Source organism: Amyelois transitella, chromosome 13, assembly GCF_032362555.1.
Source record: "Amyelois transitella isolate CPQ chromosome 13, ilAmyTran1.1, whole genome shotgun sequence".
NCBI lineage: Eukaryota > Metazoa > Arthropoda > Insecta > Lepidoptera > Pyralidae > Amyelois > Amyelois transitella.
In genome coordinates this window covers 10,047,420-10,072,706 of record NC_083516.1, presented here as the reverse complement: position 1 = coordinate 10,072,706, position 25,287 = coordinate 10,047,420, and the positions used below count along the sequence as shown (strand labels likewise).

At 35.3% G+C, this 25,287-nt stretch overlaps 2 protein-coding genes across 2 annotated transcripts in view; both read left to right on the top strand.

The window, feature by feature from the left end:
• The window catches only part of LOC106137170 (uncharacterized), a 74,686-nt gene that overhangs the window by 14,526 nt on the left and 34,873 nt on the right, over positions 1-25,287 (top strand). The gene's annotated exons all lie outside the window — the stretch shown is intronic.
• LOC106137183 (AP-2 complex subunit mu) overlaps positions 18,525-25,287 on the top strand; it is a 127,538-nt gene continuing 120,775 nt past the window's right edge. Inside the window, exon 1 of the mRNA XM_060947587.1 lies at positions 18,525-18,535. The gene's annotated coding sequence lies outside the window, so the exon portion shown is untranslated. The remainder of the gene's footprint in view (positions 18,536-25,287) is intronic.

The window sequence follows — 25,287 nt, the reverse complement described above, 5'->3', positions numbered from 1 at the left end:
TCAGGTTTTTACACGAAGCGACTCCTATCTGACCTCCGCATTCGATAATTAATTGTTATTTCGTATGACAACCGTCTGCCATATGTCCTTCGCTAGATAAATATTTAATCAGTCATTCACGACCCAGTTGGAACTAATTGTTTGTCGTAGGTCGTAGGTAAGCTGACGTGGTGGATCCTAATAGGCTGAACGTGGCCTGTTGAATTGATAGCTGTAACAGAAATTAAATATAATTTATGAAATGTGACTAACTGATAGGCTTATAAACTTGTGTTTCTTCTTTTAAGTAACGGGCTAGCAACCTGACACTATTTGAATCTCAATTCTATCATTAAGACAAACAGCTAAAAGTGAATATATGTAGATACACACATACAAACACGTCTATATCCCTTGCGGGGTAGATAGAGCCAACGGTGTCGAAAGACTGAAATGCCACTTTCAGCTGTATGACTTCATGATAGAATTTAGATTCAAATAGTAAAACTGGAATCCCAAGTTAATAAAGGCTTATATTACCTGTCCTGTTCCGTAGCACGTGTGGTACCTGTTGAAGTCGTAAAAGGCGACTAAGGGATAGGCATCTCTTAGTCGCCTTTTACGACATCAACAGGAACCACACGTGCTACGGAGGCTGTAATGCCTATATAAAAAAATGTCGTAATGCACTCTTAAGTAATTTGTGTAGATTTCTTAGCCGACACGGGTCAGAACTGAATCTAGAATGCTAATAGCCAAGACCGACGACCTACTTACTTCGCGCGGTAGGTAATTATGGTCGGCAAAACCAAAGTAACGATTTCCTTATGAATTGAATTGGACTGCACTTAGTATAGAGTACCTTTCAATCGATGCTTTATCATACAGGGTGATGTTTAATCTATACAATTCCATTTGACACGATTTCTGCATACTTCTTGTTTGTTTTGTAATATTCGTCCCACCTTTCCTTAGTCGTGTGGTTCCCGGCGCCAATAAAAAAAAGAATAGGACCACTCCATCTCGTTCTCATGGATGTCGTAAACTAATATGTACGAGTACATTACTTTGAAAATAGTCATTGGTTATGGCCGAGGTGGGATTTGAACCTGTGCCTTTCTGCGCATCACGCATTTTAACCGGGCACCTTACGGATTCGACCACTTACGCTCTCAGATAAATTGAAATTTCCTGAATCATATATATACTTAAAACTAGCTTTATCCCCCGGTTTCAGCAATGTTAAAAAAAAATTATATATATTTTTTTTAATATTAAATTAAATACGCTCTTAAATTCTTAAAATCCAAAAGATAATTAATAAACTATATTCCAACTAGTGAACATAGTATAATGTGAACGCTAACACAAAATGGGCAGACTGACCACGCCCAAAACTTGGTATGGTCGTATGAATCTACACTGTGGTCTCTCGCCTTTTCATAGTAAAATTCCAATACGCCCTTTTTACGTACGGGCGGCTATTATAACTGTTAACGTCTATATATTGAACAAGATTCTCTTTATGCACAAGCAACTTGTTCTTGAAGGTTAATCGTGCCGTGTGGTTCCCGGAATTTAAGAAACATTTAAGGATCACTCCATATCTTTCCCGTGGATGTCGTTAAAGGCGACTAAGGGATAGGCTAATTAAGTTGGTTTTCTTCTTTTTCGTTATGGGCTTACAACCTGTCACTATATGAATTCAATCATCATTTAAGTCATTACAGCTGAACATGGCCTACCAGTCTTTTCAAGACTGTTGGCTCTGTCTACCCCGCAATAGATTATACATATGTAAAATATCTCCACCTTAATTAATAGGAAGCGCTTTTATCCAGGATCTTAAACCTAAATTAAAAAAAGATATTAAATTCCAAACAAAAACATGGTTTTACAGTAAATAAACTTTTTTCTTATTTTTTGTGTTTTGTTTTTTTTTTAAATCACAAACTGTAATAAAAAAGAAATTAAGCGTAACACATTGTATGACAATAAATGAAAAGAAAATACAACATTACTTATTTGAAAATATAATTAAAATTATCATCGTGGCACACAATTTTTTTTAATAAAACTCGACCTGAAAATAATGAGATGCGGCAGAATTATTACTGTTATAAATTCAACCGTTAAAAACGCCAAGACTAAGTACTCTCAGCAAAAAATATCTTTTACGCGTAAGTACGTAAAACATATTTTTTGCGGGTATGCAACATTCTATGTAGGTACATACATATATACGTACATACAATTACGCCTGTTTCCCATTGGGGTAGGCAGAGACTATGGATTTCCACTTGCTACGATCCTCACAAACCTCTCCCGCTTCCTCCACACTCATTACTCTTTTCATGCATATACGACGGTTACGGGGGTACTCCTAACATCTCCATTTTTCAACATACATACATATGGTCACGTCTATATCCCTTGCGGGGTAGACAGAGCCAATAGTCTTGAAAAGACTGAATGGCCACGTTCAGCTATTTGGCTTAATGATAGTATTGAGATTCAAATAGTGACAGGTTGCTAGCCCATCGCCTATAAAGAATCCCAAGTTTGTAAGCGTATCCCTTAGTCGCCTTTTACGACATCCATGGGAAAGAGATGGAGTGGTCCTATTCTTTTTTGTATTGGTGCCGGGAACCACACGGCCCTTTTTCAAGACATTCGAAATTTGGTCCTTGAAAGTGCGACGAGGCCTGCCCTGTCCCACTTTTACAGTCAGCTCCGCCTTATAAATTCCTTTTAGAATAGAATAGAATAGATTTATTTTCAAAATTGGATACAAGGTATCACTTATTGACGTCACATAACTTAAATCTAATTATAACTACTACCGCTTCCAAAGCGCATGTGTAGAAGAAGCGGCGGAACAAACTACACTGCAGCATTTTCATCGGACGTCAATTTACAAATATAGATCTCTTACATCTAAATCGTGGACGGATGCACATTGTCTTTCATTAGTCTGTCTTCATCCATTCTCTCAACATGACGTGTATTTCACTCTCTCATTAAAGTGTTTCCAACTTCCGTAGCATGTAATGCGCGACGCTGAAAACTATCGCTGTTCTCTTTTACGTTATAATAAAAAGCGACACAGCGATAGTTTCTCGCGCTTTAAAAACGGCGTCGCGCTTGTCACGCTACGGGGATTGCATTTATGATTTTTTTTTGTACACTAAAGTATAGTAATAAATGTACAACTTGTAACGTTATTCCAAAATCTAAGTTATATTGCAATAATGAAAAATTTTATGAAAATCCGTTCAGTTGTTTTTGCGTGATAAAGTGACAAAAATACACACATCATTAAAATTTCGTTAAAATTTTACCTGTTTTTCCTTCTCATAATATCCAGATTGAAAAAAATAACAGTTCAGTTACTTACTTAGATAACATAACATAATCACTTCTATATCTTCTGCGGGGTAGACAGAGCCAAGACTGAAAGGCCACGTTCAGCTGTTTGGCTTAATGATAGAATTGGGATTCAAGATTCAAATAGTGACAGGTTGCTAGCCCATCGCTTAAAAGAGGAATCCCAATTATATGACCCTATCCCTCAGTCGCCTTTTACGACATACACGGCAAAGAGATGGAAAACGAAAATATAGAGTGGGTCTTTTATGGCAAAAACCACACAAGCTGAACGTGACCTCACAGGCTCTTCAATACTGTTGGCTCTGGTTACCCCGTTAGGTTATAAAGATTGTGATCGCATAATATAAAATCCTTAAAAAACAATAGTGACATACAAATCTGTGGGGACGTCAGTATGTTGGAAGCAAAAAAAAAAATCGGTAGTCGTGATCGGCCGACCGTTTCGAGGTCACAGGTTCAAATCCAAGGGTTCGTTCAACTCTTACACAATTTTTTATGCTTACTTAATGCTTACGATTATAAAATTTTTTTTAGTTTTTTTTTTCATAAGTCCGCAAATGTGGAGTAAGTGGTAACGGTATTCGCTTTGAATTGCGGTTAATTTTATTTAACATAGATCAATATTAGCCGTGTGGTTCCCGGCACCAATAGAAAAAAGAATAGGACCACTCCATCTCTTTCTCATGGGTGTCGTAAAAGGCGACTTAGGGATAAGCTTACAAACTTGGGATTCTTTTTTAGGCGATGGGCCAGCAACCTGTCACTATTTGAATCTCAATTCTATCATTAAGCCAAACAGCTGAACGTGGGCTATCAGTCTTTTCAAGACTGTTGGCTCTGTCTACCCCGCAAGGGATATAGACGTGACCATATGTATGTATGTAAAAGTGGGCCAGGGTTCACCTCGTCTAACTTTTAAGGAGGAAATTGCGAACGTCTTTTAAACGGGAGATCGAATAGGAGGAAAGTTAGGAATACCCATAATCGTCGAGTATGTATGAAATGAATGATGAGTATGGAGGAAGCGGGAGATAGGAATCTTTAGGGATCCACTTGCTGGAAATGCGTAGTCTCTGACTACCCCTGTGGGAAACAGGCGTGATGTTAATGTGTTACAGGCAGCCTAACAGTTCACCGACCATTTTTTGAATATAGTACAGTCAACTGCGCATCAAAGTATACATGCTCTATAACGTGGTAACAGAGGCAAAATTTGCAGTGATTGTGCAGGTTGATGTTGTGTTGACTGTACAAACAGACGGACAAAAGGTCTCATTCGCAACGTAATTGTGTGTATTCGTGTAACAGTTAGATGTCAACGGTGCACGGCCTATGACCGCCGTGACGCATCAATAAAGTCATCGTAATTGATAATTAAAGGAAATTAATTAATTGTACTTACAACGGTACTGTACCTTTCAGTACAGGCATCATCGGTCAGTTTCTAATTAATTATATGTGTGAATATGGATTTTATTTTAATAGTAAAAATATCCAACAGCCTCTGAAAAATGCTTCCGATCCATCTATACTAATATTATATAGCTGAAGAGTTTGTTTATTTGAACGCGCTAATCTCAGGAACTACTGGTTCGTTGATGAATTCTTTTTGCGTTGAATAGACCATTTATCGAGGAAGGTTTAAGGTTTAATATAACATTACGCTGCAACTGTGAGGAGCACAAAAATAATGGAATATGTGAAAAAGAAGGGATAATTACTTAGGAAGGAAGACTTCAATGATGCCCAAAATAACTATTCCACGCGGACGAAGTCGCGGGCACAGCTAGTTTAATAATAAAACAAATCCGCCTTGCAGCTTTGTTTTATGAATTTACATAATAATCACAGATATTATACCCTACTAACAGTATGTATATTTCTTTGTATGTAGATCTGCCTGTTCTTGCCATTGTGCTATGGAAAGTTCTTATCTTCCGCCAGATTTGATACTTTGATCCGCTTATATCCGCGGTTTTGTTAAAATGACATGACAATGACGAAGTTCCGAATACAATAAGCAATCATTGTTTGAAATGCAAATATTTCGCTTTGAATCCTTCAGTCTATTAATAGGCGGCCTTTATAAAGAAAATAACTCTATTTTTAACAAATCTATAACTACCTACCGAGTGGCACGCGCGTCGACATTTTTATCGCGCGATAAACTATCGCTGTCCCGTTTCACGTTATAATGAAAAGCGAAACAGCGATAGGTTTGTCGCGCGACAAAAAAGGCGTCGCGCGTGCCCTGCTAACCCTGCAGATGTTAATTAATTCCACTCCATTTTTATGATGATGATGATTGAAATTACTCAATAATTAATAAAATAATAATTACACACTGATACTAATAATAATATGTACCTACGTAGGTACATTTGAACTGATAACTTATACATTTTTGAGGAAACTACTTTTTGGGGATTTTGTTCTATTTTCTATCTATAAATTTAGGTACTTGAATTGTAAAGAGACTTTAGAGAGCAAAATTTATTGAGGATTTTATTAATTTTCTCATAAGCAAGGAAGACTTTTAAGACCTATTCTTGTCACCCGTCCCGTATACTACCGTCATATTTATTCTATCGATTTTGGATGAACTTTAGAAAAATTGGAGGGAAAATTTGGCCATTGTTACTGACAATGACATCCTGAGGCAACACCGTTGTTGTCATCTCACTTCAATAAAATAAAAATCCGTATGCAAACACGCAAAAATTAAAAAAAGAAAAAAAAATAGTTAATGATGCCGCTGACTTACACACTCTCCATTCACAACAAATTTGTAAATACCAAATGAAGAACAAGATAGTATAGTTACAAGGGAAAGTGACAAAAATCGCGTGACTGCATCGCATGCTACTCCGATGTTGCATAATGCGATTCACGAACTAACGCGCCCTTATTTTCCTACGTGGAGACTGCTGTATGTAAAATAGTTCATTGGTATTATTTTGCGTTATAAATCATTTTATGTGAAATTATGTTTGATATTAAAATTTTTAAAAAGCGATGAAGTCAGTTATTCGTTTTATAATAAACCCAATTAATTCTGCTACAATGTTTTTATGACTTTTGACTCTATTTACCCCGCTCTGTCTACCCCACAAAAGATATAGACGTGATTTTATATATGTATGTATTTCTACCAAAACTGTATCTACCATATTTCAATTTCAATTTTCACATCTTTTGTCCTTAATCTTTAAATCACATTTGGCATAACGAATTCAAATGATAATTGAATTTTCATTTCTATTACTTTTAAACACTTATCCTAAATTAATATTATAAATAAATGCGAGAGATTTCAGGGATATGTGTATGTTTATCACTATTAAACTGATTCTCATTAAACTTTGCAGTAACTTAGCTTAAATATTGTAATAACTTAAAAAGTAAAAATTCATACAGATTTGAGATGAATGAAGTTACGAGAAACAGCCAAACTAATACACTCTATAAACATGCTCTGTAGAAGCTAATTATACAAAAATAAGTCGTTAAAATCTGTCTAGTCTCGTTAAAGCTGATCAAAGGCGACTGTCGTCATGTCACGGAGACTAACAGGGAATGACATTTGGGGATTTAAAAATATCTCGGACTAGGGTAAAATTAATTTAAAAAAATTGTTGAAAAACTGATCTTCGAATTACAACTATACGAAGTCAACCAATGTTGTGAAACCAAAAGTTTTGATGATAAACGACAATTATTAAACAATATGAAGTATCCTATAATAATGAATAAAAATTAGGAATTTGAATTTATATACATACGCTCTACTCCTGGTTCAAATCCCGGTTGCATCCTCACCACTCTGGAGAGGAGCCCGGGGTATGCCTTTGACCATGGATCCTGGATTGGGTGAGTCAGGTTTTTACACGAAGCGACTCCCATTTGACCTCCGCAACCTAATGCGCTCTATTATAAATTTAAAAGAGTACACACACACACACATATAGTCACGTCTATATCCCTTGCGGCATAATCAGAGCCTAAAATCCCAAAATGACTGATAGGCCACGTTAGTGCCGTGTGTTTCCACCAATATAAAAAGAATAGAAACACTCCATCTCTTTCCCATTGATGTCGTAAAAGGCGACTAAGGGATAGGCTTATAAGCTTGGGATTCAATTTATAGGCGATGCGCTAGCAACCTGTCACTATTTGAATCTCAATTCTATTATTAAGCCAAACAACTGAACGTGGCCTATCAGTCTTTTTAATAGAAGTACTAGTTCTCATATTATTCTTCTTTTACTGTTCCCATGGGAGTTTCGTGGGAAATCCCCTCTACTACCCCTACCCACTAGAAATTTGAGATCACACACACACAATTTGAGATCAGACGTGATCAGTGTGAAATTGGCACCTGGTTACATTCATTCATATAGTCACGTCTATATCCCTTGCGGGGTAGACAGAGCCAAAAGTCTTGAAGAGACTGGTAGGCCACGTTCAGCTGGTTACTTATATACATATGTCATCTGTTTGTTATTTTCTGAAAGTTGACTGGTAGAGAATGATGATATTAGCATTAAATTCACCTATTTAATTTTAAACAAATATAAAATGTATTCAGATGGGCGTGAAAAATTTCAATGGATCTTATCCCTTATGACACTTTTAATCCGAAACCATGTTTAATTGTGTAAGCAACCTTCTTATATGTTATAAAAATATCAAAAAATAATTTTTATTGTGAAAATATATTCTTAATTTTTAACGTTGAATAATATAGACATTTTAAACTGATTATTTTTCTCCCCTCTATTCTCCTTTTATCTTCTCTAGTAATAACTAACTTTATAATAACTAATACTTCCTACAATTGTCTAAAATTTCCTACTAAATATTATAAAATATACTTACTTGTTTTGTTTCTATTCTAAGTTTGGATAATTGTGAAGTTGACGTTGTTGAAGAAAATGCCGCAGTGCAGTTTGTTACCGCTTCATCTGCACTGACGCTTTGGAAGCGGCAGTAAACTTAGTTTTAAGTAATTTAATTGACGTCAACCAATGATGTTAAACCATACGTTTTGACAATTATTAAGCGATATGAAGTATCCTATAATAATGAATAAAAATTTTTAATTTGAATTTGAATGAAAAACTAACAATTTTTTGTACTTTTTCAGTACTCAACATTAGAGGATAGGACGGTGAGTTCGTTGGCTTTTATACTTTCATCTCCTTAACTTTCATACTTAATACGTTTTTTCTTGTGTAAATACATATGTATGTAAATCTCGAAATTATGATTATTTTATTTTGCATAGATAGGTACTTAAATAAGTAAATGACGATGAAGTCAAAGAGGACCATAAAAAATGTGCGCGAGCAGTCAGCTATAGCAGACGTATCACGTCCCCATTCTTTACGGGGTAGACATAGTCAACGCTCACAAGAGTCGAAGGCTCGTTTAGCTGGATGTCTTAATGGAATTGATATTAAGATATAGTGACAGGTTGCTAGCCGTCTATACATACATAAATATAGACACGTCTATATCCCTTGCGGGGTAGACAGAACCAATAGTCTTGAAAAGACTGATAGACCACGTTCAGCTTTAGGCTTGATGATAGAATTGAAATTGAAATAGTGACAGGTTGCTAGCCCATCACCAATAAATATAATCCCAAGTTTTAAAGCCTATCCCTTAGCCGCCTTTAACGACATCCATGCAAAAGAGGAGGAGTTGTACCGGGAACCACACGGCACTAGCCGCCTATAAAAGTCAAAATATCCGAAAAAAAATTAAGTATTCTTTTTTTTGATTTTATAATAGGAACGCAGTTCGTTAGTTTGTGCAGCTGCGTTTGATTCAATTTCACGTCGTATTTGCTAGCGGCAAATGTTTTTGGCAAACTATAATTACATCACCTTTGTTTTTCCTACTTTTTCTGTCTTTATCGCACATTGAATTATTTATTTATTTTGCTTGGCAATTCTTAAAAACTTTTGCGCATTTTGTATGTGTTTTTTTAATATTTTATTTAAAAAACATACAAAATGCGCAAAATTTTTAAGAATTATGTTGAGTTCATCTGAACTAAACATGTTTAAAACATTGTCTGATCAGAGAATGTGTTCAAAGCCAAAAAATATTTATTTAGACAATTGAAATAGCTATAAATACTATTTGAGTCTCGATTCCATCATTGAGACCTGTACTATACTGTTGAACATAGCCTTTCAGTATTTTTAAAGATAGAGTAAAAAAAAACCAAAGGAAAAATTTTCATATAAATTAAGAGAAAAGATTCCATCTTCATTTTTTTACAGAAATCTTGCTCCGGAGCTGAAACTTTTCATATTTTAGATATTTCAATAACTCCAGAGTTATTTAATAAAGGCGACCCCTTTCGACTTCGGTATATTTCAAATGTAGAGGAGCAACATTTATTATTAACTTGGAGGGAAAACTTCATAATATTAACTTGCAACATGAGGAATACTTATTTAATTGTCTATTTAAATACATATAGTCGCGTAAGATCACAACATGAGAAATAAATGTTAAATACTTATTTAATTTTTTAAATACATATAGTCGCGTCCTTCTTTCTTGAGAAAATTCTGGAAGGCCACGTTCAGCTGTAGGGCATTGAGATTCAAATAGCGACAGGTTGCTAGCACATCGCCTAAAAGAAGAATCCCAAGTTTTATAAGTAGGTAAACCTCAATAAATGGCGTAAACAAAAGATAATTTTAAACAAGGGTGTGCATTATATTATCTCACACCTATTTTATGAAGAAAAATCATACATACATGGTCACGTCTATATCCCTTGTGGAGTAGACAGAGCCAACAGTCTTGAAAAGACTGATAGGCCACGCTCAGCTTTTTGGCTTAATGATAGAATTGAGATTCAAATAGTGACAGGTTGCTAGCCCGTCGTCGCCTAAAAAAAAGAATCCCTAGTTTGTATGCCTATCCCTTAGTCGCCTTTTACGACATCCATGGGAAATAGATGGAGTGGTCCTATACTTTTTTGTACTGGTGCCGGGAACCACACGGCACATGGCAAGTAAAATCAATCTGTTTTGAATATAAAACACGGCTTTTAACCGTTCAAACTCCTTTCAAATTGCGTGAAGAAATATTTTCTTTCTTTCATAATTTTTCTAATTTAAAAAACATTGTTTTGTCTAGCACAATAGCCAAGCCACAATGCAATGTAGTTAAGAAAGTTGCATTTCTATGCACATTTATGAAATGACTAAGTGTACATTTTTCCTTTTTTTTTTTAATTGTTTATTCCTTCTATCGATAAAACTGGCTGAAATATAATAATACGATGATTTTTTAAATGTGTATGTACCTAATGTATGAATTTAAAATGCCACCAACTAGCTATTAATGTTTTATTAAACGGAGGCTTATTGGGCCTTGTGTTCCTCACTATCATCTCATCTATCACATCACTTCTATAAATGTTAATATAATCAATACATACATACATACATATGATCACGTCTTTATCCCTTACGGAGTAGACAGAGCCAACAGTCTTGAAAAGACTGATAGGCCACGTTCAGCTGTTTGGCTTAATGATAGAATTGAGATTCAAAAAGTGACGGGTTGCTAGCCTATCGCCTAATAGAAGAATCCCAAGTTTATAAGCCTATCCCTTAGTCGCCCTTTACGACATCCATGGGAACGAAATGGAGTGGTCCTATTCTTTTTTTTTTTTGGTGCCGGGAACCACACGGCACTATAATCAATAGATTCTATAAATGTTAATATTGAAAACAATAATGCCATTTATATCCTTTCCCGTGGGAATTTTGGAAAATCCTTTCTTAGTGTACCCCAAGACCACCTTTATGCTAAATTTCAAGTATCTTGTACTAGTAGTAGTAGGTGGTACCCAGTGGTTCGGACCGTACGTATGTCAGTCCCTCATTCATTAACAGAAGAGTTTCAAATATAGTGAAGTAGTAATTCACTCGTCCAAGTTTATATTCTAAGTTTGAACTGTTGTGAAGTTGACGTTGTTGAAGAAAATGCTCCAGTGCAGTTTGTTACCGCTTCATCTGCACTGACGCTTAGGAAACGGCAGTAAACTTAGTTTTTAAGTACATAATTTATTTAAGGTCAACCAATGTTGTGAAACCAAAAGATATGACAATTATTAAGTGACTCAAAGCCGGCCGCGACTTCGACCGCATGGAAACCCTATCAATCCCGCGGGAACTCCGGGATAAAAAGCCTATTTGTTATTCTGAGTCTTCAGCTACCTACATACCAAATTTCATCGTAATCGGTTCATTAGTTTTTGCGTGAAAGAGTAACAAACATCCATACTGACATCCTGACTTACAAACTTTCGCATTTATAATATTAGTAGGATATGAAGTGTCTTATAATAATGAATAAAAAATTTTAATTTGAGTAAGCTCTACTCAGCTTCTAACTAGCTAAGTAACTTGGCTTAACTAAGAGTGCAATGGCCGGTACTGACACTAATACATCAGCAGAAAATCCCACGTTTCACCCAACTTTAAGCTCTATTTCCTTGCAATAAGTCATTTTAAAACGTGTTTTTATCATAGCTTTGTACAATTTGTGAGCAATTGAACTTTCAAGAACCTTTTATGGCTCTTGGTTATATCTTATATTAGTATTTGTGTGTAATACATTCATACATAAAATTACGCCTTTTTCCCGGAGGGGTAGGTAGAGACTACCTCTTTCCACATGCCACGATCTCTGCATACTTCCTTCGCTTCATCCACATTAATAACTCTCTTCATGCAAGTACTTTTGACCTGACCTGACCTTTTTATCTTTTGTGTGTAATTCATAAATATATACCTAGTCTTTACAAATAAATCCTACTACTATTATAAAGGCGAAAGTTTGTATGGATGTTTGTTACTCTTTCACGCAAAAACTACTGAACCGATTACCATGAAATTTGGTATGTAGGTAGCTGAAGACCCAGAATAACACATAGGCTTTTTATCCCAGAGTTCCCGCGGGATTGATAGGGTTTCCATGCGGACGAAGTCGCGGGCGGCCTCTAGTATATAAATATAGGTATAAACTGGATCTAAACAGATCGAGCTAGCCCTAAAGTAAGTTGTCATCATGGTCAAAGGCGCAACCCGGGCTGCTCTCCAGAGAGGTGAGGTTTTTTCCGGGACTAACGCAATTAGAAAGGACGGACTTAAGTAGGTAACATAACATAATTCCTTGATCCTGAGGCCAATAAGAAAAAAATATATATTTCATGTAGGTAGTTCATATTAACAGAAAAACGAAAACACTTGTATTAGTAGTATTGTTTAGAAAAAGAACGTTCTTTAGAAACTTGTAATCTTGTAAAAAACGCCAATGGCTACATTTCGTGAAAAAAAAAAGTGCACAAAACAGCCAGTAGTTTTTCCATATCAAAAAAGATATTTATTTTCATCAAACACGCGCCAAGTTCGTTGTCAAAAGATAAAAGCATGAATACTAATTTATGTTTGCCTTTTGGGCTTTTTAGGGTAATGTGACAAATGTTACGCGCCATTTTATTTTGTTACTTTTTTGCTGCTGTTGTTTTTAATTAACTAGTATGTTGTAAAGACGTGCCAAGTAAATATACTACACCCGAAATATTACACCTAAAATGATGGACCAGTATTTAAACCAAATATTTTAAATCATTGCTGATCTATAAAACAAAAAAAAATTGCTAACAATAAACAATGCATGAGGAGGCAAAGAATATAGATTTTTAAATTAAGAAACTGATTGAGGTTAAAGCTTCTAAAAACTACCAGTACGAGTAAAATTATGACAAGTTCTTATCACATTTGTAACTCTTCTAGTTTACACATGCCTATCTGAATTTTGATTTGTGACGCACGAAAACCGAGGCCAAGTTTAGAAAATCTAGATTTTTCTATATTTAGCCATCGCTGTATTAGCTAAGTGGTACGTAATAATAAATAATAGCTAACCAGCTATTATTTGCCGTAATATTTATTATAGAAAAACATCATCTGTTGTGTTCATATATTTTTTTATGTTTTTGTTTGTCGATTTATCACGAAAAGTGTCTCACACAGAGCATATAATATCGCTTCGGCTAGTGTTTCTGCTCTGCGCTGTCCGATGTCCATTAATCTAATGGAAAATGTTGAACTATTTTGTACCGTCTATAAAAAACAAGAGTTTAATTAAGTAAAGTGTACGAAAAAATTTAGAACAAAGAAAACGCGATAACTCTGAAGTAGAAAGCATCCTGTTATTTCACTTCTTTAGAAATGATTTCTTTATCTTGTTTTACGTCTAGGAAAAAGAAAAAACAATAAGTATGAAATATTTCTTACGTTGTCTTGCCTTCAAAATAAAGTCGTTTTCTTTTTTATATATGTTATATATGTTACTGTAAAAGCCCGAACTGTGGTAAATCCTAAGATTTTCCGGTAAAACCTAAGATTTACCAACTTTCCATGGTAAAAGTCCGAACGTTCTTTTATTTCGAACTTTTACCACCATGTAATTGGTAAATCTTAGGATTTACCATAATGCCACGGTAAAAAAAAAATGTAACTGTCTCAAAAAATGCTTGTCGAAGAAATGAGCTTGCAAGTCATCAGGATTACTTTGTAATTCTAAGTGCCACAATAGCACTCCGTGTTGTAACAAATAATATTTTTCTTAGGTACTTAGTACCTACTAATTAATGACGATTGTCTTTTTTTTCAACTTTGTTCCTTAAAATACCAAATTATAAGGATCATACCGATTTAGTGAGATTTAATTAGCCACTTAAGCGTTATGTTTGTGAGAAGATATTTTATTTTTGTAATTTAAATACATAATTATGTAAGATTCATAAATACATGCCTATTATAATGCTAAAGGTAGAAATAAATGATTAAGAATAATATTTTTTTTTATTCCCAAAACTAATATGTACCAGTCATCATTGGTAAAACTTAGCATTTACTTAATTCTTATAGTAAAAAAATCATTTTCAATATTTACCGTGCTCTTGAGGTAAATCCTAAGATTTACCTAGTGAATGGTGGTAAAAGTTCGAAATAAAAGAACTGTTCGGACTTTTACCATGGAAAGTTGGTAAATCTTAGGTTTTACCGGAAAATCTTAGGATTTACCACAGTTCGGGCTTTTACAGTAACATATACACAAACAAAATTTCTTAGCGGGAAAACTACAACTGATAAGGCATCACAGAGCACAGCAGACCGTAACGCAAATGTGTGTTACAAGGACTTTTGAAAGCATCGATTTAAAATTAACGTACAACAAACTTTTACCGCACAAAATAGAAATTCAAAATAGCACGCTTGTTACGTAGCCATTACCGCATAGATGGACGAAAATTCACGTCGTCGTCCAAAAAAGGGAACAGCCAACTATTTCAGGAGCCGGGAAATGTCGGGTCTGTAGGCAGGGTCTGCTCGGTCGATCGCCTCGTGCACGAAGCGGCAACGTTGCAAGACGACGGAGCGGCAACAGCGATCAGCTGTTGGCGGCTTTATAATTCAAAACAGGCGGTAAAAACGTGATGTTTCGCGCTCATTCGTCTCCTGGGGGCTAGATGTGGGACGGAGTGCGAAATTGTGGGAATTTCGGGACGAGGCCGAATTGGAGCGCTTCCTTTAGTGAAAATCGATAATTCTTGAGATGTGTAGCGTTCCGAGCGTGTTGAATAGGGACTGCGGGTGTGGAATTTATGTGTTTCAGAGCTTCTAGAGGCATTTTTTTTTTCTTGAGAATTGTTGCTGTTCTTAGTTTATGGTTATCTCAACTATAAGAACTCTTTAATTTATGTGAGAATGTCTTTTTAAAAGCATTTCATTTTTGGTATAAGATATGTTTAATTCGAATGTTTCTCACGTTGATTCCAATAGTCATAGTTTGTGAGGTTTGAAACGTCAAGTTATGTACTAAACTCTATGCCACTTATCAACAACAAGCTTAAATTAACTTTTAAATAAAACACTGACAGTATAATAAAATCAATTGAATCTCTAACCCAGATCGTACCCAAGACCCGCATCCAACATATTAAATCATAACCTAACGCAACCCAGCTCAGTGAAACTAAATTCCCGGGCGACGAGGCCGCGGAAGGAAGTGCAGCGGGGAACGTAGAGGGGAGGGGGGGAGCTGGCAGCTCAATAATTTGCGTGCGGGCCTGGGGAGGCCGAGGCACGGGGCGAAGCGTGTGCGGTGCAATAGCCTGGCCCAGTCGAGTCCACAAGGTCACTGCCGCTGTTCACGCGACTCTTCCATTCATGAGCACCACAATTAGCTTCCATTTTTGAATTTTCGAACTGTTCCTCGTTTATGCGATTGTTTACTTTTTTCAGATTGGGTAGTTGGCGGCCAGTGTTTTGATTTTCCTGATTAAATGAGTAGGTATGCGGTGAAGGAAAACTTGTGCAATTTTAACGGATATACTTCGTCTATGAATCGTTAAAGAAGTTAACATATATAAATGGCACCTATTTTATCTGTAATACAGATTTTTCCGAACAGTATTTAAGAAGCAATTAAATGTCAGTTCAATAATAAAGTACAATATTAATTTTGCCTAGTCACGCGAAGTTCTCGTTAATAAGAAAATTAATTCAGAATCATGATTTGACGAAATTTAATTATGTAATTAACATTGTTATACAAAGTAGCTTAATTATAAAGGTCAGGATTTTTGTTAAATAATTTCCATTTTGCCCGTTTATTATTCTTCAGTCACACAACGCTACAATTATTATTGAGTTCTGTTAATGCTGTGATCAGAATATGTTACGTATTTACGGTTTACAGCCTTAAAAACTTATACGTAGTTAAATCCTTAACCAACAAGCCGATAGCACTATATTAATTAATATGAATACTCCATTTATTTAAATAGTCGTTAAGGTTTACTCATAAAATACACTATCTTTTTCTTCCTTCAAATTACAATTTTTAATGTATTTTTACGTTGTACTGAAATCTATTTTCAAAATCATTCAAGAAAGCCAGCACCTACGACTAAGAAGATTGTAATGAAAATACTTTTTGAATCTGGCCATTAATTCCTCTACCGTGCACTCTGGATATTTTGCAAATCTTTTTTTTTATTTTATTGCAAGTCCACTTAAATGTTGCCAACTCAAATACTGTGGCCCCGCTTGCATATGGCAGCGTTTATTATGGAATAGTATAAAAAGAATATAATAAAATATAATAGGAATAGAATAGATAAAAGGTATCATCCAAATTACTCAAAGTGTAGTCATTAGGTACTTAAATTAAGGAAAACAATATCGATACATCTGTTTTAATGCATTTATTAATTAATTCAGAGTCATGAAAAGAAAAACCTTAATGAAGTAACAGTGATTACGAGTAACTACTTTTACTAATACGTTTAAATAATTTTTTTTTTTACCAAAAATCTGGTCAAGATTTTGATCTTTATTCAAAGTAATATTAAGGATCTGTTCATATTCATATTAGTTTGTTTGCCAACTAAGTGTAGGTACTCATTGTTTTTAATATTAGGAATGGAGTTCAACTTAGCAACCTTTAACGGGCATGGCACATAGGTGGCGCCATTATAATAACATTATAGAAAGTAAATAATATAAAAGAAACTGAAAACTGATTATATATTTTATGAATCTAAATAATCTTGTACGTTGTAGTATGACAACCTTATCAAAACTTCTTCTGGTTTTTTTAAATTGAATTGACATATTATTATTTTATGTCATAATATTATTATAGATTTTTATTATAATTGATCTAAACAAATATCTCCTAATTTTTTCTTTTGTCAAGTAGGTAACTATAACAAAAATACTTAAGTATTCTTTTCTGTATTATCAAGTTAGAAAATCCGCTGCGCGCGAATTTTCTATCACACAGATTGGAAAGTTGGCTGAGAATGTAGCTGGCTTTACTGGCTAGATTGAGAGCTAGACTATACTTAAGGCCTAGGTTGATATATACCTACAGTGTGTATCATAGAAATTTAGCCCCCGCGAGTAAGTTGCTAAGTGAATGTTATTACTTATGGTATTACAAGATGCGCCCCGGGGCTTCGAGCCTGTGGGATTTTCGGGATAAAAAGTAGTTATTAAGTTATTCCAGGTTATATTCTACCCGTGTACCAAATTTCATCGAAATCTCTACGTCAAACAGATTTTGCGTTAAACAGAAACAAACACACATACACTTTCCCATTTATATTATTTCCCGCTTCTTCTACATGTGCGCTTTGGAAGCGGTAGTAGTTATAATGAGATTTAAGTGATGTGACGTCAATAAGTTAAACGTTGTATCCCATTTTGAAAATAAATCTATTCGATTTTATTCTATAATCCAATCTCTAAGCCAATACAGATGGTTTTCGCGGACAAAATCGCGGGCAACAACTACTATCAAATATAAAACGAGCAGTATTTATTATCTTGAGGGCAACCACACTAACAACGGTAATTTAAAAAAAAACAGCTTTACCTAAAGTCAGCGAGAAAAAACAAGTGTCAAAGACTTTAACATCATTAAAACTATAACTACATCGTTCTCTCGCCGCCAATTTGTCGTTTTTTATCGATTTCCAAACGAAAATGAGCAATAATGGTCTGCGGCATCCGGCGATGGTATCTTTTTGTTACATAGAGTTAGTGTTTTCTTCGTTTGAAGTAGAGCGCGCGGTTCAGAAAAGCCACAAATTTAGATTCTTAATTTAAAATCTAAATTTAGTTCTACGTTTACCGCGAATTCAGAACCCGCGAACATATTTTTTTTTTATTGTAACTATCGTAAAATCGACTTCACCGACTATTTTCAAAATACTGTTGATTTTAACCTTTTCAATTTCATCAAAACCAGACCGGCGATTTGAAAGTTATCGCGTTACAAACATACATACAAAAAATGTTTTTCTTTGGCCCCAAATCGATTAAGCGATGGGCCGCATTGTCACTACCTCTGAAAGTCTGAATCTCACTTTCAACATTATATTAAAGAGTATATGGCCATAGAATCTGCCCATTTTGTTTACGTAACATAAAGATATGAAACTTAATTATTATTATGTTTTTGCAATATGAACTATTTTTATTCTCATGGCCGCTCGTTTAAACTTTCTGGAGATATTCAAGAGCGTAGACAAGGCATATGTATCATCTTCTCTCTCTTACTCTCCTGTCAACCTCAAAGATAGACAGAGAAGTAGATAAGACAAATACCATAGACTCATGTTTACCTTGTCGGCGCTCGTCCCTGACCTCTGTTTAAATAAATGACTTAGTATGAGATTTAAGGTATTATTAAAAATGTTCTCGGTTGAAGCATGCTTGAGGTATAAAAATTTTGTAATATCTTCGCTTAGCGTGAAAACTCGGCCATTATTTAGAACGCTTCAACCTAGTTTCGTGCAAAATAGCATCGCATTACTCTATAGATATTTGTCTTGTAATATAAATTACTTTCAGCTTTCCATAAGGAACTGAACTATGCTTTGGCAAACATGGGTTGATAACTAATAGACCAAAGAACTCTAGAAACTTTTGGAATTACTTTTGTATTGAATTACTATTTTTACGTATTTCATATTAATATCCCATATATAATTTATACTATTCAAACTCTAGTGTCTCGCGCGTTCTATAGCAATTCATCAACGCATCATCACTCTAAACATTTTTATATAAATTTCTTTCAATTATTTTACGTGGGATAGTGACGGGACTGACGAGCCGCTCAATCGCGATTCTCGATTCTCGTAATTACTTAATCGATTCGGATATTCTGAATGAGTCGAGTGCGCGCCTGATATCGTGTCAGTTTGTTGGAATGCTACGCTCCGGTTCTGACCGCTGTTCTGTGGTAAAAAGGAAAATTATGCGTTCGCGTGTATGCGTATGCACATTCTTATTGTATTTTTTTATGAATTAACTGCGTTTACCGCCGACGTGTTAGAATGAGGAATTTTAACGGCCTGTCTGATTAATTTTTACATAATTTGTTTACGAGAATTCTCAGTACCGTGCCGTGTGGTTCCCGGCACTAATACAAAAAAGAATAGGACCACTCCATCTCTTTCCCATGGATGTCGTAAAAGGTGACTAAAGAATAGGCTTACAAACTTGGGATTCTTTTTTAGGCGATGTGCTAGCAACCTGTCGCTATTTGATCGTTAATTTTTCCAATTAATTTTTTTTTAATAAAAATTAAATTTCTCAATTCTTTCATTAAGCCAGATAGCTGAATGTGGCCATTCAGTCTTTTTAAGACTATTGGCTCTGTCTACCCCACAAGGGATATAGACATGACCATATGTATGTATGTATGTAGAATTCTCAATGGTTGTCTCCACATGCCCATGATTCAAATATTGCTTGTAATGTATATTGGTTTCGCCTGGGGGTTTGGTCGTGTCCGAAGTGACACCTACATTATGGTTTCTTTAAATATTAATTTAATAAGAAGTATTTAGGGTCAAAATAAATAAGCCATTCAGCCAAACGCGGCTGTTCAGTCTTTATAACCGACTTCAAAATAGTAAGAGGTTCTCAATTCAACTTTATTTTTGGGACTATGTTTTCATGGTGCACACCCTAATATAATACGATAAAGGATAAATACGTGACATATGTATGTATGTACGGAAAAATATATTCATGACACAAACATACATATAATCACGTCTGAATCCTTTGCGGGGTAGACAAAGCCAACAGTCTTGAAAAGACTTATAGGCTACTTTCAGCTGTTTGGCTTGATGATTCATTCATAGATGATTATTGTCTTTGATCAGATTTTCGTCTCTCTGCCAGGTTAAAGCCTCCGCTTCGTTGTCATTCTTCAAATATGAAGCTTACCAAGCCATTAGTTAGTTTTACATTACTACTTTATTGTTTTACAATAAAACACGACGCGAACACGCCCTTCTCTATCTGTGGTTAAAAAACACATTACATTTTGCCTCTGTGGTAAAACACATTGCCTCAACCACAGTCGACTAAAACAGGCACAGTCATAAATCGCGCCTCGTCTCGTAAATTGGTCGCGGCACATCACTGGCTCGGGCCGATGACCTCTGTTCTTGCTGACGTTGCATAACTTGGTTCTACTAACGCCCTTCGCTGGTACGCTTACCCTATGTCCCACAGAACAAATACATACCTCCAAACTTAGGTATATAAAGTTTGTAAGAACGGGTGGATGTATGTTTGTGACTACTTGAAGGATAAAATCTTGGCTCATTGATAGTATTGAGACAAAAAGTGACAGGTTGCTAGCCCATCGCCTAAAAAAAGAATCCCAAGTTTGTAAGCCTATCACTTAGTCGCCTTTTACGACATTCATGGGAACGAGATGGTGTGGTCCTATTCTTTTTTTGTATTGGTGCCGGGAACCACACGGCAATAAAATAACCATTTTATATATAAAATCTAGCTTCTTCGATGTCAGGGATATGAATATTATCCGTCACGGGAGTGACAGCATCCTACTTAGCTAATTACGGTTTATGACACTATTAGAAATGGCTTTATTAATAATTCTTACTATTTCTAATCTTACTCTTATCTCGTCACATCGTATTTCTGAATGAAGTTGCAAAGCGCGGTCGCGATAAATTGCTATAAAAAGAATGTTATTTTAAATAATTCCTTTTTTTTAATTTCTTAACTGTCAAGACCATATTGAGACTGCCAAGATCGTATTGAAATAATTAGTTTTACATTAATTCATGTTTTTTTAAATGTAAACTATGTGCATTCGTCCACGATTTAGATTTAAGAGATCTTGTATATATTTGTAAATTGACGTTCGGTGAAAATGCTGCAGTGTAGTTTGTTTCGCTGCTTCTTCTAAAATAAGTAATTTAAATAAGTAAAATGAAAAAGGTAAATAGCTACTTATTCACTTTTCTGCCTGAATTATTACTAAATCAATTAGAACAAGTCAAGTATTATAAGCACAAACAATCACAAAAACACTGGAAGACGGTATATAAAATTTAAAGTAGAACAAAGTCTTAAAGATAAAGATTAAAAAAACAAGAATCTATTTTGTGCGAAATGAAACATGACAGAATTTGTTGGGTATTCCTTGAATGTTCATACTTAATACTTTATCTGTGCCTAGTTTTGGCGGGAATCGGCCACGTGTTCCAGCGGAACTCCAGAATTCACAGTAATTTAATCAATTCTGATTGCCATTCAGTCTTTTCAAGACTATTGGCTATGTCTACCCCGCAAGGGATATAGACGTGACCATATGTATGTGTGTATGTGTAGAATTAGTAATGTGAGGTCATACTTTCTGTGATGTTTTCGTATTTGTTATAGGTTATATTTACTATTTATTCTTATTTGTTAATATATATGTATGTATTAATCAATTTGTTTATGCGGTCAACATTTCTTTATTAAAGTTTAGATGGAGGTCGACGGGTCAGCTACATTATTGGAGAAAATTTGTTTTCCGCTCGGGGTTGCGCTGACCAAAATAGATAGTTACCTAAATTTTGTAAGATGAGAACATATTTAGCTCTTTGTTATATTAATACTAGCTGTCCCGGCAAACGTTGTTTTGCCATATAAAGTAAACCTAGTTAAAAAAAATGTTAAGTGTGGACAACCCTTAACACTTAGGGGTATGAAAAATAGATGTTAGCCGATTCTCAGACCTACTGAATATGCATGCAAAATATGGTTAAAATCGGTAAAGCCGTTTCGGAGGAGGACGGAGACAAACATTGTGACACGAGAATTTTATATAATAAGAAGATACGGCTAGCAACCTTTGTGAAACTCAATTATTATGGCAATTCAGCTTAACGTAGCCTTTAAATCTTTTTGAGATTAATATCTCTGTCTATCCCGTAAGGGATAAAGTTATGTAAGTGCATATATGAAAAATTGACGCATAATTGTTCACTTTCAATAAAAATATATGTATCTGTCTATTGTTCAAAAAACGTTTGTACTTTTATTACCACCAATAGAAAAAAGAATAGGACCACTCCATCACTTTACTATGGATATCGTAAAAGGCGACTAAGAGATAGGCTTATAAACTTGGATTACTCTTGTATGCATTTAAATCACAATTCCACCGTTAAGCCATACGGCTGAACGAGGACTTTCAGTCTTTTCAAGACATGTAAGCTCTGTCTACCCCGCAAGGGATAAAGACGTAAAAATTATTAAGAGTGACAAAATTATTTTAAGAGTTTATCGCAACATGTCTAATATCCAGACAAACACGACGGGGGGACTTTTGTTTTAAATTCAATCTGGTTAAAGACATTATACAAATTAATGTCAACTCGTTTGATGCCATTCACTGAAAGGGCTAGGGCGCCCTTAAAAATGATTCAATTATGCATATAACCGCCGTCACACTCACATTTATGAAAACGAAAAGAGAACGCTATACTTTTTTTTTTCGACGTTTCATTAAACACAAAACAAAGAATTCTCACTCTAATTTTAAACTCTATGTTGTTGTTTATAAAGTATATTTATCAATGGCAAGATACCCTGGGCCCCTCATTTCAGCTGTGATGACATCAACAATAGCTGAACGCGTGGTTTTGACTCCAATTGTCTATCTGTTTGTAACTGCGGAACAAAAGAGTCATTACTTCAAGTTGTTAGTAGTTTGAAGTTTTTAAGGTCAAGTGATTAATTTACTTAATTCATATGCAAAGTCTCTTGACTTATTTATAGCCTCTTTACAGCTATAACTACATACATATAATCACGTCTTTATCCCATACGGGGTAGAAAGAGCCAATAGTCTCGCAAGGACAGAAAGGCCACGTTCAGCTGTTTGAAATTAAGATACAAATTTTGACATTTTGCTAGCTTATCGCCTAAAAGATGAATCCCAAGTTTATTAGCCTATCCCTTTGGAATTGAGATACAAATATTGACAGGATGTAGCTCATCGCCTAAAAGAAGAATCCCAAGTTAGCCTATCCCTTAGTCGCCTTTTGCGACATTCATTGAAAAAGGAGATGGAGTTCTATTCTAAACTGCCGGCAACCACACGGCGACCTAAAGTCATCGCGTAGTAAAAAGTTGTTAGCTTGAAAAGGTTAACATTACGGTTGAAGAAAATAAAATATTTTACCTCGCACGTATAAAATTAGCTTTAACACCATATTCAGGGTAACTGTATTCCAATAACTCTATTTATAGTTAAGTATTAAAATACATTGAAAATAATACTGACATTATTTTCAAGTCGAGCAATAAACAGCTTTGTTAAATAAAAAAAAATATGTTGGGTACCTACTGAATATACACAGAATGATGATAATTTTTACAATAAATAAATAAATAAATATATACGGCACAAATTACACAGATTGAGTTAGCCTCGAAGTAAGTTCGAGACTTGTGTTACGAGATACTAACTCAGCGATACTATATTTTGTAATATAGTATCGTTGAGTTAGTATGTATATAGATAAACATCGACCCAGGCCAATCAGAAAAAGTTCTTTTCTCATCATGCCATGGCCGAGATTCGAACCCAGGACCTCTGGTGTCGCAGACAAGCGTACTACCGCTGCGATAGAAGTAAAGTGCGAGCGAAATAGTGACAGGTTGCTAGACCATCGCCTAAAAGAAGAATCACAAGTTTGTTAGTCTATCCTTTAGTCTTCTTTCGCGACATCCATAGCAAAGAGATGGAGTGGTCCTATTCATTTTTCTATTGGTGCCGGGAACCACACGGCACAAAAACAGCCTGTTCATTGTAATGGGGCTCTTACACTATAGGGCACTACTGAATCGATTAAATACTCGTAGTAAGTACACACTAGGACCGGTTCTTTAAAAAAATAAAGTCTAGACAGCAGACGGTGACCTAGGCAAGTCCAGTTTGTACTGAGCTGAAAGCCAGCCAACTTAGTTGTATGCTAACTGTTTTCAATTAGACTATATGTGGTAATATACTAACATACAATGCCTTTACAAGACTCCGGTTATAACAAGATATTAGCCTCATTCCTACTATGAAGGATATTTATCATATTTTATACATTTACTTCTTTATATTCGTGTGTCGGAGGTTGTATATATTTATTTATTTATTTAAACTTCATTGCACAAAATGCAAATGTACCTTTAGCAGAATTGGCGGACTTAATGCTAGAAGCATATCTATTGAACATTGGGTCTGACAGAGAACTTTATACATACTCCAATCCGTGCAATCGCGAATGTTTAAATTATACGAGTATTATCATTTTTGGTTCGTGTCAAATTAAATTTAAATCTCTATTCTATCATCAGGCCGAACGTGGGCAGTCTTTACAAAACTGTTGCCTCTGTCTACCCCGTAGAAAATATAGACGTGATTATATGTTTGTCTGTCAAATGGACTTCCCGATTTTAAGAGACAAACAAGTGCAAGTTTTGAAAACTGCATTCTGCAACTGCATTTGACGGCCTCTGTGGCGCAGCGGTAGTACGCTTGTCTGTGACACCGGAGGTCCCGGGTTCGAACCCCGGGCAGGGCATGATGAGAAAAGAACTATTTCTGATTGGCCTGGGTCTTGGACGTTTATCTATGTAAGTATTTATTATAAAATATAGTATCGTTGAGTTAGTATCTCGTAACACAAGTCTCGAACTTACTTCGAGGCTAACTCAATAAGTGTAATTAGTCCCGTATATTTATGTATTCTTCTTTAAGGCGATCAACTTGTCATATCTTCGAATCATCATCGTGAGCTTCAAATGCTGATGACTGTACCAGTAACTAATTCTCAATCGACCAAGCCGTCAGCACGAATTAACTTACTCGAACTAAATTAAACGTCTTTCCCACACAGCCAGTACTAAGGAGAACTCCTAGAAACCAGTTCAATAGTTCTCGCGATTCATACGAACTGACAGACACACCCTTTTATGCAAT